This window comes from Passer domesticus, chromosome 4, assembly GCF_036417665.1.
Source record: "Passer domesticus isolate bPasDom1 chromosome 4, bPasDom1.hap1, whole genome shotgun sequence".
Taxonomy (NCBI): domain Eukaryota; kingdom Metazoa; phylum Chordata; class Aves; order Passeriformes; family Passeridae; genus Passer; species Passer domesticus.
Genome location: NC_087477.1, coordinates 69,833,495 through 69,851,378, shown reverse-complemented (window position 1 = coordinate 69,851,378; position 17,884 = coordinate 69,833,495). Strand labels below are relative to the sequence as shown.

General features: G+C 39.4%; 1 long non-coding RNA gene across 4 annotated transcripts in view; it reads left to right on the top strand.

Annotated features, from left to right (window-relative positions):
- LOC135299492 (uncharacterized) overlaps window positions 1-15,550 on the top strand; it is a 39,947-nt gene extending 24,397 nt beyond the window's left edge. Inside the window, exons 2-3 of one of the 4 annotated variants that reach the window (XR_010361467.1) lie at window positions 13,568-13,942; window positions 15,368-15,550. This is a non-coding gene — a long non-coding RNA (uncharacterized LOC135299492). The other 3 variants (XR_010361469.1, XR_010361470.1, XR_010361468.1) reach the window with 3 other exon arrangements.
- The last annotated feature ends 2,334 nt before the right edge of the window (window positions 15,551-17,884 follow it).

The following is a 17,884-nucleotide window of genomic DNA, read 5'->3' as shown; positions in this document are numbered from 1 at the left end:
CATGTAGCATGCACACTATGGTTACTGCTAATAAAAGAGGTTTTACACCTGTGTGTCGAGCACAGTAACACTGTGATCCAGGTATGTGTGCAGAATGTCCAGCAAAGACACTGGGTATAAGCAACAAAACCAAAAATTGTTGAGCTCTTTGTGCAGACGTGCAGACACTGTAGAGTCAATCCACGCAGCAGGAATTTGCATTTATCCAGGATTTCCACTTAGCTACAACTACCACTTATGACTGAATTTCCTAGGTGCTTTGTCAAAATGATTATTTTCCTTTCTTTTTTTTAATTTTTTTTTTCTCCCAAGGCAAGTGGCACTTCTATTCCTTAATGGCTAGGCATCTCTATACAGCTTCCCCAAGGTGTCACCAGCCCCCCAAATAATCAAGATAAGGGCAGAAATAAGGGAAAATTCTCCTACTGCTGCCCAATTTTCCTCAAAAGGAAAACATTGGTAGTAACTGAAAAACTCATTCTGTTGACAAACCTGGTATGAAATTCCTATAGGTTCTGTTAGGTAAAAGTCTGCTAGGAAAGTGTTTTTGTTGACACTGACATGGAGGTTATCTGAGATCAAGGACTCACTGTACCTATGAAATTGGCTGGATTACAATGTTCCACAAATACTTCAGCTCTCTAAGACACCATGAAAGTCCTAACTTGTTTTACTGAGGTAAATTTCGATCTCAGAAGCCAGTTCCAGGAGAAGTTTTTTTAAAATTTGCTTGCAATAGACTGTTTTTCATTCTATATTTTAATGTTCCTTTTATGTCAGACATCCATTAGTTTTTCCTTACATGCTTATAAAGCAAAGCAGGTTATTTAAATACCTGTTTTGCCACAATATAGATATTCCAGTAGCATTTTCTTTAGCAAGAATTTCTAAGTGAAAATAATGCTTTTTGATGGTGCACGTCTCCTCTCTCATCTACTCCATGTTAAGCAGGTAGCTCCATGCCTAAGCTCATAAATCCTGCAGAAACTTGAGACTATTCAAAAGAGACCTGTGACAACCAGAGAATAAGTGCACTAGGTTAGTAACCTAGTCTTCCTCTAGTCCACCTATACACTCAGTAAAAATATAATTTGCAAAATACTATTCCTTTGGTGCAGGGTCCCCAAAGCATCAGGGTATCCTAGTGTTGAAGACTTAATCATGGCAAACCAAGTGCTGCTGAGAGGTGTCTCAACACTGTAGTGTTAAATGCTACCATGTTATACCATGGAATGTAGTTGAAGGTAGCTTGTACTTACTTCTAGTTTGAGCATAATTTTTTGTTCTGAAAAATAACCACAGTTGAGACCTTGTCTTCAGAAGAGTGTAAAACAGAATGGGAAAAGAGCTTATTTTAATTTCTGACCTGGCCAATTCTAGTTGAAGGGAAAAGAGAAAAGTTTGACCAAATATGACCAGATTTTTTAAATCTATTTCTCTAATTTAAGGGAAATGTCAATGAATATTTATTTTTGACACAGTTATTTCAAATCCAGCCCTATAGGTGTATAAAATCTACTGTAATATATTAAATTAAAGAAAAAAATATAATCATCATTAAAATGTATTTGACATTGGTATCCAGTGCGAAAGAATGTGTTCATGTTTCATTCTGGTGTTATTTGTTTCATAAGGGCCATTAAAAGTATCATTAAGGTATGTATCATTACATTCTGGATTTATGCCTCCTAATTATCTGGCTAAAAGGGTCCTCACCTAAGCTATGAATACAGGCTGTGTTTATATTATAATATGTAGTACAGCAATACACTGTGTTGCTCATCCTCAGATGTCTACTCCAGCTGCAATCCATCTACAGCTGAGGGTAAACCCAGAGTTTTTCCTGCCCCCCTGCATGTCCTGGCTGTTCCTGCAGGAAAACCTCAGCCTGTGTTCAGGAAGGGAGAGCCCCAGGATTTCTCTGGGCTGATGACAAAGTGACCTGGACTGAACGACACCATGGATTGCACTGGGCTGCTGAACAGACATCCCAAATCCCTAGGAGAGACTCCTTCAGACAGTGAACTGTCTGACCTAAGGTGTGTGTCCAAGAAGTATGGGATGAATTGTTCCTTGCAAGTGTCTGTGTCTCTCCTAGTGTTAGCAACATCTCCTTGAATAGGCATTTAACTTTCAGGCAGTTGAAATTAGAGAAGGTGAAGCCCACCCTGACGGGCTGTGTTTGTTCTGTGGCCCATTGAAAGCATGAAAGAAACAAATGTGAAATATGTGACTCTGCTGAGGTTTTATTTTTATTGTCAGTGACTCACCTCTGGGTATCCAGGGGCTGGATGGTCCTGCTCTGAGAAATGGGCTGTGTAAGCATCAGGGATTTGAGTGCATTTCTCTTGACAGCCCCTGTGAATGATCCAAAGTGTGTGCTGTCTGCTGTGTTTGGGATACATGTTGTCAGGATGTGTGCCCCTTGTGGGGCTGAAGCACGGAGACAGACGAGGGACCTTACTGTGCCAGTCCTGCTGGGACTTAGCCATGAGCTCAGTGCTGAGCTCTTCATTTCTGAGCATAGCTTTTCTCCTAGAAGCAAAATATAGCATGCCCTGGGGACTTTACTATTTGTTTGCAGCTGAAATGCCTCAGGACTAGATAAAAGCTTTGAAAATCTGTATTTTGGATGTGTACAGTTCTCAGGGGCTGAAGCCCTCAGGTGCTTTCTGGGAAGCTCCTGCAAGTGCAGTTATTCTGAGTCTCTTGTGTTTCTGCTCCATCCCTGCATAGTACCTGGCATTATTATCTTCTCCCAGATCAGACCTGCAGAAACTTGTTGGAGTCCTTATAATAACCTCTTTATATCTTTTTGTCACCTGAAAATGAGTACTGACACTGCCTTTCACTGCTTGCAATCTGAAGCAATAAATCAAGTGTACTGTCACACACACAAATCCTCTTGGTTTTGTCACTGTCTGGCTTTTAATTCAACTCAGACTGGATATTATTTCTGGTTTTAGACCAAGTACAGCAATTAGATCCTTGCCACACTGCTAATAATTTAAGACTTAAAAATATCAATCACTGTTACTGCAGATAAATGTTACCCAGTATGACCAATGCACGAATGACAACCTTTTAGGGCGGAAAGAAGCTACAAGATAGAAAATAGCATGTTTTATCACAGGAGAGGCCAGCTACTAAAGGATGTGCAGACACACATCAGTGTCTAAAACTACTGTTGGTTACAGAGAATGATCTGACAAAACATGGACATTAAAAATGCCCTCAGTTGCTGTCCTGCTGGGTAAAGGCATTTCAAAAATCTAATCACTGAACTTGCGATGTGTCAGGACTTATGCTACTCTGTTTCACTGTAGTATTCTGGTAGTGCTTGGGAAAGGCAGCAAGAAAAAGCCATGGTGTCTTCAGCTATTCTGAAGGACAAATCCTGCAGCAGTGAGAGCTGGTGCTGCTCCCTCAGTGTGGCACTCAGCAGCTGCAGTGTTTCCAACATGTAATATCCTACTGAAAGAAGGCAACAACTGAGGAAGAGTGCAGCATATGTATGTGTGTTTTCTTTGTCTAATTGAGTTACAGCCTGGATGTGGCAGTGTTTCTGGTAGGGGCTGGAAACTTTCATGCATCCTTTTCCATCAAACATCTGTGGAACAAGATTAATATATTTAGCTGATCTTCAGTTTTTCTTTCTTTTTTTTTTTAAGGAACAAATCCTTTCAATATGATTTCTGATAGAATCGCATTGCCTAATTTCCCATGTTTGAAGTGACCTTTTCCTCTGCTTCTTTCCAAATGAAATTACTGCAAATTCATAATTCATAGAATCAAGGCACAAAGACCCAGTTGTAGAAAGTCAGGAGGTTACTTTCTTTGAAAATCTTTTGAAATCCTCAGACTTAGCTTTTATATAACAATATTTCATGATAGTGTCAGCAACTTTCTTCTAGCAAAGTACAGTGTGGGCTAACTTAGGAAGGTTGAGAAGCTAACTATTATGGGTATGTATTTGTGACTAACCTGATAACTCTCCTTTGCCATGGTTAGTTCTTGATTAAAGTTTCAGGAAGCTGCACAGACTAGATAATCAACAAACATGCAAATCCTTGGTCATAAGAAATGCTAGCTTGCAGGTGTGTACACAGGTTTTGCGGTGACCCCCTTTTTCTGGTGAACGTAATTCTAGAGCTCAATTACTTTGTATCTGTGAAGAAAATCCAAATAGTGATTTCACATGATGAATTATTATAGCTTTCATCTAGCTAGAAATGTTTAGGTTTATTGGTATTCTCAAAGAGTAATATTCTTCTGGTTCAAACAAATATATTCAAAGCTCCTTGTTTCCTACAGCACACTGACTGGAAAAAGAAATATCACTGGTTTCAGTATTTAGCTGAGAAGTTTGGTTCACATGAACAGCCACAATCTTTGCATGAAGAATAGGCGAGCTTGTCTTTTAATTTGTTTTCATGTCTTAGGAAATATTGGGCATGTGACTCAGACTAGTGTGACGTTTCCAGTCTTCTAGTAACGTATGTCCATGCAGATATGTCTGAAGTTTGTGTGAAGCTTTTCTTGGAGAGTTTTGATGAAAGAGTGCAAGAAATTCCTCCAGATTTTTGTCCAGCACTGGAAGAAAATGTGTCTTTATTCACTTTCACACTTGCATGTCTTATATTTGATTGGGGTTTTTTTCACTTTCTGAGAAGAAAAAAAACTGACTTAGATTATCCTCAATGTGTGTGAGAGATCTAACCCTGAACTAGATGAAGAAGCGGCATCATTGCGTGGACACATACAGTGAATTTTCATACAGTGAATTTTCTGCCTAGCAGGTCTGAATCAAGTTTGGGGATGTTTGACAATAAATAAAACCAGTTGATCTTAAATTCAGTACCAGCTTGATATTTTTCACTTAATTCTATTACGTCATGGTGATTTGACCCTGGCTGGGTGCTGGATGGCCACCAAAGCCACTCTATCACTGCCCTCCTCAAGTGGACAGGGGAGAGAAAATACACTGAAAGGTTCAGAAGTTGAGATAAGGGGAGGGAGAGATCATTCACCAATTACCATCACCTCCCTGGGCTGCAGAGGCACAACTGCCTCACCATGGGCTGCACCAGGGGCTGCAGGGGAACCTCTGCTCCGACACCTGGAGCACCTCCTGCCTCTCCTGTTGCAGTGACCTTGGTGTCTGCTGTTCCTCTCACATGTTCTCACTCTTCTCTGGCTGCCATGGGTTCTGCATAATAACTTCATTTCCCTCTTAAAAATGTTATCCCAGAGGTGCTATCCTCACCTCTGACTGGCTGGGCCTTGGCCAGTGGTGGGTCCATCAGAGCCAGCTGGCATCAGCTCTGTTGGACGTGGGGAAATCTTACAGCAGCTTCACAGAGATATCCCCCCACTTCCATTACCAAACTTGCCCCACAAACCCAATCCATACATACACATCAGTGAAGGTAACAGGATATTTGCAATTTATAACAAAACCACACAATTTATGTTTTTATTTGTTGCTTAACATGGTGGGAGTATGATAACTGTCACTCTTCTCATTTCTAACATAAACAAAACTAGTAATATTATAACACAAAAATAATTAAAACTGTTTTTGTGTGCCAAAGAAGTGACTGCTCATTTTTAATAAGCCATCTGTTTCATTTAGAAATTGGCTGTTTATAAATTTCCTTTAGTCAGCAAAATATTGGCTTCTTCCAGTAATATTGAGAAAACCCCACAGGATCCAACTAATAAACTGTATTCCTTTTTTCACTGTGAAAAAAGAAAGAAACAATATAGATTTAAAAAGAAGTTACAGTGTGAGGCACAATATTTGTGGCCAGATGAAGCCATTGGGAACTGGAGGGAGGTGGGTGTGGGAAGGGCAGTACCTGTCCAGCCTCATGGACAAAGCTCACCAGCACCAAGCTGGTGGGAAGCATGGTTGGGAAAAGGAAAGGAGGGAATCAAACTGGTTACAGGAATGGTTTTTATCTCCCAAGATACTTCAAGGGGAATTCCAGGCCACCAAGAGCACACAGAATGAGGTTTAAAACAATACAACACCCACTACTGAAATTGCAGTGAAAGTTTCTTGTTCTCATGACATTTTGGAGGGCAGGGGAGACACAGCAGAAAATTGTATTTCAGTGGTTAACTGATTTTCCATGAGAATTTTACTGGATAAAGGATACTGATGGTGTGTTTGGGAGGCTCCTGATAAATGAAGTTTGCAGCACAAATAAGAGAGCATATACAAGAGACGAATATGATGTAAAGGGGAGGACCACAAGGGCTGGGAAGCAAAGAAGGGCTGCAAAGATGTTCAGTTCTTATCAAAGGGAAGTTGAGAGAGGGGCTTGAAGGAAGGGTGCTTAAGGCATAACAAAGATGCCACATGGTTCTTCATTCACCAAGGCTCTTGCTGAGGATTTTCCAGTCTAGCTGAGAAAGGCATAGCAAGATGGCTGCTAACTGAAGTTAGATAAAATGAATTCTGAAAGAATATGTGGTTTTTTAGAAGGCAGTAAATGAATAATTTATTAGGGAATGTAGTAAATTTGGCATGCCTTCATGTGTTTATGGCAAAAGTAAAGTACATCTTTTAGGGGACTATTTAATCAAGCACTCAAAAGAAGTTATACAACTTGTTTGTGCAAAGGGTTTTGCTGTGTGGTTGTGATTATTTTTCTTTGGGTTTGGAGCCAATGAATATATGAAGTTCCCCATTTATTTTCTTTCACAGAAAGAGAACAAAAACCCCTGCATTGTCCCAGCATATTCATTGCTACTGCTGTTCTGCATTAAGAAATGCCTATAACAAAATCTCATTATTTAGAGTTTCTGACAGTTGCCTGCAGTGGTCAGACTTTATTCACTTTCAGTACGGATTTGCCTGAAAATATTTAGTTTGGGACTGGTTGGGGGTGGCAATTGTTTGCTCTTGAAAGTTAAAATCATTCCTTATGGTTGTTCTGTGCATGCTTTCTGCATGCTCAGGGTCTGCCATTTTGGGGGCAGAGGGGGTGCCTTCGTGCCTCAAGCCCTGTGCTGCGCTTCTCCTCCTGTGAGAGCCCCTGAATGCACCTGAAGTGTCACCCTGGTGCTCTGCTTCACCTGAAGTGTCACCCTGGTGCTCTGCTTCACCTGTGTTCTCCTGCTCTTTGCAGCACACGGGTGCTGGTATGGGCCAGTGCATGCCCTGCCCCTGCAGGGTCACAGGGGAGCTCTGACCTGCAGGACATGGCCACTCAGCCACTCCCTTACTGGGGTTCTGAGCTTTGGCTCCTCTGGCCACAATCAAGTGACAAGACATTCATAACATTTCAAAAGGCACAGTGGTCGCATAACAGAATATGTAATTCCAGCCCTCTTGTAAAACTACCCAAGATGCAGCAAAACTTATGGAAAGCAGATTAATCTGTTGACTTTTATAGGTTTTGGAAGTAATTTCAATAAAATCCACTTGGTTTCTTTATTATACTAGAATTTTCCCTAAAGAAATTGGTATTTTATTATGATGTTTGTCTTGGACTTTCAAGAATTGCAGTTTTAATGTACCAAATTACTTTTGTTATTAAAAAAGTCAGAAAGCAAACTGATTAAGATGTTAGAATTTTTGACTGTACTATCCAAATAATTCCATTTGGTTAGCAGAAATATTTGGATCCAAATTTTACTGGCAGCCAACAGCCTTGTAATTGGGTTAAAAATAAGCAGGGAATTAATTAAAAAAAGGGAACTAAATAATTTACTCATGCCTCTGTACATTTTGTGCCATAATATTGTCTGATTTGAAGGTTTTATTTTCTTTTTTTTTCCTGAAGTTTTGATAAAACTCATATGGTAGGTGACACCTTGTTCTGCAGGGGGAAAAGTGGGAAATCAAGTTCAAAATTCCCTTACTGCAATACTTCTTGAAGTCAGGCAGTACCAAAAGTAGGATTTTGAATTTTATCTTAATTTAGAGGTAGGCTGTAACAGATACATTAATTTAAATACTTTCCACAATGCAGTTGATTTCTTTCTTGCATGTGAATCTTAATAAATCGTGCCTGCCAACGTAGTCCATTAAATGAGATGCATAATATGGCCAATTTAGTGTTCTCCTAGGAACTGGGTGGAATTTTGGCCCTATGGAAGTCAGTGGGAGTTGTGCCACTGCCTGCAGCAGGTCCAGTCTTTTCACAGCACATTCATTCATTTTTGAATGTGCGTGTCTAGTGTGCTTGATTTTCAGCCTTAATGTTTGGTTTTGCACTTACATTGGAAAAGAACATTTTAAATCCTATCAGGAAAAAAGCCAATGCATGTTCTTAAACCTTTGGTATTATTTCCTTTGGAAGAACTAGACAGAGAATAATATGTATTTTTTCTTTATCTGATGGCAATGTGCTGTACTAAAATGAAAAACATTTCAACCTGAATTCAATTTTATGTTTTCATACGTATATGTTTGTGAGTGTGTGTATCCTACTGATGTAACTTCCTATTGACTTAAGATACAGTTAAATATGGGTGACAGGCATGATAGGACTTTCTTTGAAAACCTTTGCCAATTAGGAATTGAAGGCTGGTAAGAAAATCTCTCCCTTCTTCAGTTCCTTTTTGGTATCTGGAAATTCATAGCAGATGGCCCCAGTTCTCTCATTTGCACCATTCTGGCTTCACTGATTTAGGTCGTAGTAAATCCTGATTATCCAGCTATGAAAGCAGGATCAGGAGCAACATTTTGGCAACTGGCTCTGACTATAAAAAGAAGTCAGTGCAAAGGAACAGTTTGTGGCTCTAATAAAACCTGTGGGATTTTTACTGTTTACTTCACTGGAATCTGGATGTCACCAAAATGTGGTGTTCTATCATCACCTCTGTTAATATTCTGGTAATGAATGACGGATGAGATATCCCAGGGAAACACAAAATAAAAAAAGATATCACTTGCCAGTTATGGGCAACCTGATGTAATTTGTGTTTGCAACCTTTGCAAAAGTGGGTTTTGTTTGTGTGATTTTTCACTTCTGTGAGGAGGGAGCAGTGAAATCTATGTCCAGCGTACCATGGGCAAAGACCTGATTAGACAAAATAGAACAGCAGATTTAATTTTCATTTTGTCTGAGAGATATTTAGCATCTCTGCTAAGCTGTAATATGGCACTGTGCTGAAAACTATAAATGCATAATTTTCCTGAACTGCAAATTTAGTTATACTGCATTTGCTAGGTTTCCATAAAATTGCTGCAGAAACTTTGTGGCAACAGAATTCTACATAAATGCAATTTGCAGGTTTGTCACTTTTCCAGCTATATTTTCCATCCTTCTCATCTTTGTGTTATGGAGAAATACTGACTTTGTGGAATCACTGCAGAAAGTTATAAATGATGTATGAAATGAGAAATCCCTGCTCAGAGCACAGAACTTAATCTATGCTATTTGCTGTGAAAGTCAGCTCAGCTGCAAGCAGAAAAGCCCACCAAAGCCAGAAGCTACAGACTAAGAAAACTAAAGTGCACTCTAAGTATTTTTTTTTTTTTTGCTTTCTACCATGGATAAGCCAGGGCGTGGTACTGCAAGCTGCAGGAAGTCATGGGGAGGGCAGGCATTCACAGCTTGGGCATGCTGAGGTGTCCTGGGCAGGCTGTGAGTTGAGCCCTTATCTGAGAGAGGAACTGCTCTGCCTGCACTGAAATGGAAGAGAGGATACAGGGACAGCCGCAGGACAGGGAGTGGGCTTCATCCCCCCAGCACTGCATGGCCACCAATGAAACAATACTATAAAATGCCCCATTGTTTTTTTGGGATTTTTCAAGTTGAAGTGTCTTTGTGCATTAGTGGTTACAGCACTTGGGTGGTATCACTTGTCAGCGTGACACAGTTTGTGTCACCTTGTTGGATGGACAGAATCCACAGCTACTGCTGTCATCCTGCAGGATCCAGCCCACCGGAGAAGTAGGTGCTGCAAGAGCAAAAAGTAATCCTGAAAGGATGCAGTAATTTCTCTCTCCTCACCCATAGATTTTTTCAGGCTCCTGCCTAAAATCTCCAATTCTGTGCCAGAGTTAGGGAGGCTACAGTTAGTTGTTTGTGTCTTTCTCTAAAGAAGGTATTTTTTGCAGTTGTCTAAAACTGTTTCCCATGAAAGTTGCTTTACCAGAAAGATACCTTAGCCCTGCCTATGAATAGGAACAATCAGCCATTTTGTGGTAGAAGCAGCTTGCAAATAACTTTAGTGGTTCCTAAGAAACAAACACCTCTGCCAAACACTTTTAGTGGGGAATGCAATATACAGGTAACAGCAAGCCTTGGCTTATCACTCTGCTTATTTACCTTGTTCTCTCTACTTTACTGTGAACTCAGTGGATACCTGCTGAGAAGGACACCAAAGGAAACTTCATATTCTGTAATCCCAGAGTCAAACCTGGGCAGGAGGAGAGAGCAGCAGGTCACAGGCTGAAGGGGTTGGATTCTAACTTTGGCTTTGGTGAGAAACTCTTTTGGGAAGCTGTCTCTGCTGCTGTCCCCAGTAGCTTACTGCAGGGCTCTCTGTGGCTGCAGATCCTTCAGTAGCTGCTGTGCATCCCAGATCAGCCTCGAGTTCTGAAGGATGAAGTGTTTAAATGTGAGCAGAGGGTCAACTTGGAAAGACTGGGATTTATTTATGGGACAGTTGGCCTGCAGTCTAGCACACAGAGCTGCTGCCTATATCCTAGGTAAAATAGATGACTTGGCACTTGGCAAGTGCTACAGATATTGCTAAAAAGGTGTTTCTTGGCTCATCCATCTCTTGCAAGGTGCAGAGGAGCTGTGGCAGCTATATAAAGAGTTTGGGGAAAAATAGAGACACATGAGTAATGGAGTAGTAAAACTCAGTTCAGCTCCTTGGCACTTGCACACTCAAGCCAAGCCCTGCGGCCTTAACTTGGGAAAAAAATTATCTGGAGAAATCAAAGGAAGTTTTAACTTAGAAAGTCACTCTAGTGCTTGTTTGTTCTAGGGGTAGGTGTTCAGCAGCAAAGTTCCCTTTCTTTGACTATACAGGCTGTAACTAGGGGCAAGTATCTACTCTTACTATCACAAGTGATGCAAAATTAATCAGAAGCACAATTCTGACAGCTAGAAAATCTGCCATATTATTAAGAACAGCTTCTAAAATGCTGAAGAAAACTATAATCAACTGCTAAAGCACGTCTTGGGGAACTAAAGGGGTTTATAAATAATCATTAGAATAAACTGCTCCCTGCCGTGAGGCACATCTCTTATTATGTCTGCTATGTCCCTTTCGGCTTTCTCACTGCATCATCAAGCATGGATTAAGGTCAAATAAATTTAGGATGAGTGAACACAACAATCTTGACTAAGTTTCTAAAAATGTGAAGGACACGATCTTGTGAATGAACAAGTGCAATGTATTCAATTGCACTAAAATACTCAGATTTCAACTGGTTCATAGACCCTTTCACAAGAAAAAATTTTTGACAACATCACTGTGCCAATAAATTCACATATATTTAGAATAATGCATATAATTATGTAAATGTAATGAGGAATAATTATGGTGAAAATAAATATGCCCCCCCCTATTTTTAAAGTACTTTACTGTTTACATATTTTTCATGTTTGAAATTATATCAGTTGTATCAGGAGATATCCAGATTTGAGCAAGCAAGCATTATGTTACATAATATTATTCTCATATTTATTGACACTTCTCTTAAAAGAAGTTAGACTCCTAAACCAGCTTTTTATTGTGTGTGTGTTTGCTTCCAGTATGATGTGGTTTGTGCCTCCCTTACAACTATGAAATTTATGCCAATTCTAACTTTTTGCTTAAATAGATCTTCATGATGCTTTATCTTTAGAAGTGTTTCCAGAATCAGCTAGCTCCCAGTGACTGGCTTGCCAAGGCTAGGCTTGTTCACCTCCTACTCTGAAAGAAACTGCACTGCGGGAGGATTACAAACCTGACAGCCATGTGGAGACAATGCTGATCAAACCTGAGAAATTAAACTCGATCAGAAAATATAAATATAATAGGTGCAAGGAGACCTGGTGGGAGCTTCCACAAACCTAGGCAGAGAGAAATAAAACTTTAGAAGGGAAAAAGAATTGAATGCAAGCAGGGCGAGGTGTCTGCTGCAAGCAGAAGAGAACCTGTTTCAGCATCTGCAGTAAAGAAGGGTGCAGTTTGCCCAAAGAACAAGCCTTCAGATGGCTATCTGGGCTCCCCACACTTCCCTGTGGCAGCATGCTCTCCGTGCAGAGATGGAATGGCAGGCTCCCAGCTATTGCCTCCAGCCTGTCTCTATTCTCTGGCACTGTGCTGAATGCAGTCTCCATTCTGTGCTCCTTTTCAGCCTCGCTGCTGAGCTTTATCTTCCAGGCTTTGCTGACCTCCTACGTACTTCACGTTATCCTCTGCTTTCTCAACTGATGTTATTATTGATGTACCAAGGTTTTTTTTTGAGAACAGGGTCTGAATGTTTTTATAGCTCTGCACACCAGTCTTGCATTTTATAATGGGTACTGCAGTGAGCAGTTGTTAACTGTAGATGCTGTTGTCTGTTCAGCAAGTTGCAACAGTTTTTTCCTGCAGTTTCTAGTAGCCAGAGTGGTTAAGATGCATGACTAAAAACTGTCCCAAGCTATAGATGAAGACCAATAATGTTTCCAGTGTTTGTTTGGACTTTTGATTCATTTTGTTTTAGATTAGCAAAATCTGCTTTATCGTTTTGAGGGTAGAAAGGGAACTGATTGCAATAAAAGCAGAACAAGATTTATAGCATGTTCTTATAAATAAAGGCACACTGCTCTGCCAAATTATGTAAGATGTGGCATGTCACATTGTTCTGTTCCTCTCATGATCTATGGTGCCATATGGACTTAAAAAAATAGGACTATTGTATGGATTTCTGCAGCATAATTGGCATTGACACTTGTATTGATTGAATAAATGAAATAACATGCACAGTTCTGACAATCTTCTCAAGTTTCTAAGATTACAGTCGTGATGATTCTGTGTCAGCAAAAAAGTCTTTAGGAATTTAAAATGAAGCCACAGCTAGTTCATTAATATACATATGTTTGAAATTGCAGCCCTAACAATTGAGTTCTCTGCACTGAATGCTATAATATATATTGTCGTGAGCTATATGCCCTCAGATCATTTCTGTGAATTACAAGAAAATTATGGTGTGGAGAACATTTTATTATTGTGCTTTTCATCCAGGGATACAGCTTTTCACTGATGAAAATTGAAAACACTGAAAATTAAAATGTAAATGCATTTATCAAAAGAAGAGGAAAAAATTGAATCCTGAACTTCAACTGCTCGTGCATTTTACTTCTTCAAAAAGCAATTTTGATATTTACGTCTCAAAAGCACAAGTAGTCAGACTCTGTAATATCTATTTGGATTCTTACTAATAAATGACTGGCTGTTTGTTGCTGGGGGTCTGAAAATTTGTTTTAGTAAAACAGCATGGAAGGCTGTGTGGGTGTTTATTTGTGTATGTGCATATTCTGAGAGACAAACAAAATAATTATACATTTACTTAGCATTTTTCTCCTTTCTGCTTAACACATTCTTTTTGTGTTTTTTACAGGTCACTGCCACCTTACAAAAGATGTGAGTTACTCATGTCTTTGTACAGAAGAAAGAAAAGACAGAAAGCGATGAGCACTAGGAGCTCTTTGCATGAAATTTAGCACTTAGTAGACAGGAAAAATGCATAATTTAAGATTTATTTAAGCTGGATTTTTTTTTTCCTTTTAGTTTCAAAAAATATGTATTGTTTTTTTGGTTGGCATCCTGACTGAACTGAGGGTATGTTAACAGCCCCTAAGAAGCAGATCATCCATATGCTGAAGAAGACTGTGGGCTCAGTTTCCCACAGAGGAAGAGTGCTGGATGAAGGATGGAAGCAGGCAAGCTCTGCAATGAACTGAGACATCCTGTGCCTCTGGTGCTGCCATGTAATGTAAGAAAATAAGAGGTTCATTGTATTGTCTGATTGGAGATTGTGCCTGTTTGTGCAGTCCTTACTGTACACACAGTCAGAAGAGTTGACTGCCTGTAGCTAAAATCCATCCAAATCCTCTACAAGGGACACAGGTAATGAGTAGGTAAATCTTTTGTATAGCATTTTCACTGCTTTTGTAGTTCTCTTATCTTTCTTTTGCTTAACTTTGGAAGCATTTTTTTTTCTGGTGGACATTTTCTGGACTCCTCCATGCTGGGTAACAGTGCTAGATCCCTTAGATTTAAGTGACAAACCTGACAGACTTAATGACCTGATGCCAAAACTCTCACCATGTGTAAATACAGAGGAGGCACCATAAGAGAAAATGAGTGTCATTCTTCCTTCCCTGCCTCACAGTAGATGTTCTTGAGCCTTTGGTTAGATCATGTCTGTCACTTGTAGTATTTCCCATTGTATTTGGAAGGCAATATTTATCTTTCCTAAATATTTTTAATTAGCTTTCAAATTAAAAGGTGATAAGTAAGCATAAGAAACACAGACAATATTATACATGACACAATATCTATCACAGGATGATTGGCACCAAGCAAAAATGTTGTCTTTTAGGATCTCAGATACTTAAATGTTTAAGAATTTGCTGCATTTATATTTAAAAGAAAAGAACTTGTCAAGCAAAGAGATTGAAAAATTGTATCTATTTATGCTAAATATGTTCATAGAATTTTTTAGAATGAAAGAAAATCTGGTTTCATTATCTTTATTGAAGAGAAATTACTCAAAATTTTTGGTTGAGTTTTTTGTAGAAAAAAATTATTTTTTATTCTATTTAGGTATCGGATACTTCTTTTTACTTTGAAAGGAAAATTACTTCATTGTTTCAGATGTGTCAGACAGTGGAATATCTTGGGCTATCAAAACAGACAACAACAGTCATGATCAGAAACATTTTGCTTTAGCATGTAAGCCATTATTTCTATAAAATCATTCATATTCTTAGGATTTAACAGGCATATTTGGTGAATTTATTTACATCTTCCCAATGTTTTATTCATGTATTGTTTCAGTTTTATCTTTGTTATTTCTGTTCCCCTGTCTTTCTTGAATTTATGATTAATGTTTCTTTAAGCAAGAAAACAATACATTCCAGATCAAGAGTTATACAAAGACATAGCTTTTTTTGAGGAATAAAATGATTCAATAAAATATCAGTATTCATAGCAAGTTTTCTTTCTATGCTAGAGATGTTGTAGGCAAAAGTTATGTTTAGACCAAAATAAAAACTATCCAAAGAGTAAAGAAAAATGGAACAAGCAATCAATGTTTGTGGAAAATTCCAGTCCCTACCTGGATCTGGATACAATTGGCAAAGAGGACAAAAGAACTAATGGCATGGATTTAATGGATCAAGTTTCTCTTCTGCAGTTCATCTCTTCATTAATGGCCCATGAAAAGTGAAGACCAAGATATTTGGACCAAAGAGCTGCCAGAGACTAAACCAACCATTACCCCTTGAAAGATTGCATCATTGATGCTTTAAATTAAAACTTTATTGCCATTGTAAAATGTCTGTGAGTTACCCAGAGAAAATAAAATATATGGCTTTCAGAGAGTGGTCATTATTTTTCAGCTAAATAAGAAATGTCCTTTCCCCTTGGGAGCAGTGTGGTATGGAGCCCTCTGTAGGTCTTCCTCAGCTAGATTCCTGGCCAAAGACTATTCTGCCTTTCTGTGCACATCTGGTTCTTTGTTCCTTTTGAAAGAGGTGAATCAAGGTTTGGGTCACATCTGCAGGCCCTATTCTAGCAGTAAAATAAAAAGAACCATATTTTTTATGGAAGAAAGTAATTTTTGAACTGATCTAAGACAAAGATGGGGGTTGTGTAGCCTGGAGAAATGGAGACTCAGGAGGGACCTTATTGCTCTCCACCAATACCTGAAAGAATATTACAGACCAATGGGGGTTAGTCTTTTCTCCCATGTAACAAGCAATAGGAGAAGAGGAAATGGCCTCGAGTTGTGTCAGGTTCTGACATTTCTTCACTTAAAGGGTGGTCAAGCACTGAAATAGGCTGCCAGGGGCTGTGATGAAATCACCATCCCTAAAGGTATTCTAAAAATGTATGTATGTGGTGTTTGGGGACATGGGTAAGTGATGGACTTGGCAGTGGTGGATTACTTGTTAGACTTGATGATCTCAGAGGTCTTTTCCAACGCAAATAATTCTGTGATTCTGTGATACTGTGTTTTTTTTTAGGTGAATGTGGCATTAATAGGTTAGTGGTTGGATCTGATGATCATAAAGGCATTTTCCAACCTAAACAAATCTGTGATTCTCTTGCTCTATGGTACAACCTTCTCCTGCATCTGGCATGGGGTGCCACGGGAGAAAGCACCACTGCCTCAGGCTGCTCTGTACCTACCTGTCTTACACCTGAAAGGCAAAGACTTAGAGACCTAAACACCAGCATGGCCAACAGGGGTTTGGGTCAAGAGTTTTTGGGTGACAATTCCCAAACAGAGCTGTAAGTGGCTCAGTGACCACAGTGGGAGGGAAAGCCCAGGCAGGTGCCTGTGAAGAGCAGCTGTTCAAGAACCAAATATTTTTTGTATGAAAGAGAAGGTAATGTTTTAATGAAGATGCACAGGTTTGGAGCTCCATACTGTGACTCAGGAGTGTTCAGACCTAGCTTCAAAATATCAGTGTGCAAAGGAAATACCTTAATAATTGCTGGATGCAGTGGCACAGCTTAGCTCCAAAGAGCTACTTTGTGCAGGACAAAATGGCTCTCACAGGCACTCAATCACAAGACTTCCTGTTTCTGAATAACAGAAATATTCTCAGCTGAGAAATTTGGTCACTGATAGTATCCTGGCAGCTTGAGAAACAGCCACTTCTCTGTGAATGGTGGGGAATGTAGCATTTGTAGCTCTTCTGTTCAGGAATGAATGGGACTGCTTTCCAGGACACAGTGTAAGGATCTCCTATTAAAAAAAAAAAGGTGTAGATGCCAAAAATCAGCAAAATTAAAGTGCATATACTGGGAACAGTAATTTTGAAATAGTTTCCTGGCTCTCACTTATATATGGAGAAATCTGAACTCCATGGCTACCTGATATTATTTTTTTGTTTGGTTGGTTTCTAATGAATTAATTTATTTACAGTGAAAGTTGGATCTTGTGAAGATTCTTAGAAACTCTGGCTCAGCTTCCTGCCTGGAAAGGTTCAATCCCAAATTTCTCACCTATCCTCCATAGGAGAAGCTCAACAGCTATGATGCTGGTACAGGTGCTGGAAGGGGGTGTGAGGGGGCAGAAAGTATCTGTTGTTTCTCTCACTGAAGCTGTTCCACTATGCAGAAAAACCTTCACAAGTAAAAAGATCAATCAGGTACCAAGAGAGAGATGTGACTGTATCACCTAGCAGTTTGTACAACCACCTGGCAGAAGGAAATCTACATACTAGGCCTCCACCAGACTATTTCTGCATGACTTTATGTGAAAAAATCACTGGAAAGTGTATGAAAAAATTCTGATCCTATGATCTTTCTTTTCACTTTTTATTTAATTGGACTGTACATGAGTGCTTTGCATAGGAGGAACCCTTGTTAGAAGTGTGAAGCTTTTCCTGATGAATGGGAAGATGAAAACATGCTCAATAAGCTGCTGTATGTGTCTCATAAGCTAAAATCCAAGTTGATCTTTGAGCCCACAAAACAAAGAGCTGCTTTTAAAATATATCTTAATTGCAAAGTATGAAATCAAAACCAGTTGTTGGTGGTAATAACTTCTGTGCATCCCTGTTATTGCCTACAGAGAAAGAAAGTGAGGCAGCCTGAGAGACTCCCTGGTAGTCTATGCACAAGTCATAAGTTACAGCACAACCCTCCAGAAAAAACTCAGATAGAAATTAATAATGCTCCTTCTCCCCATCTCTGTCTT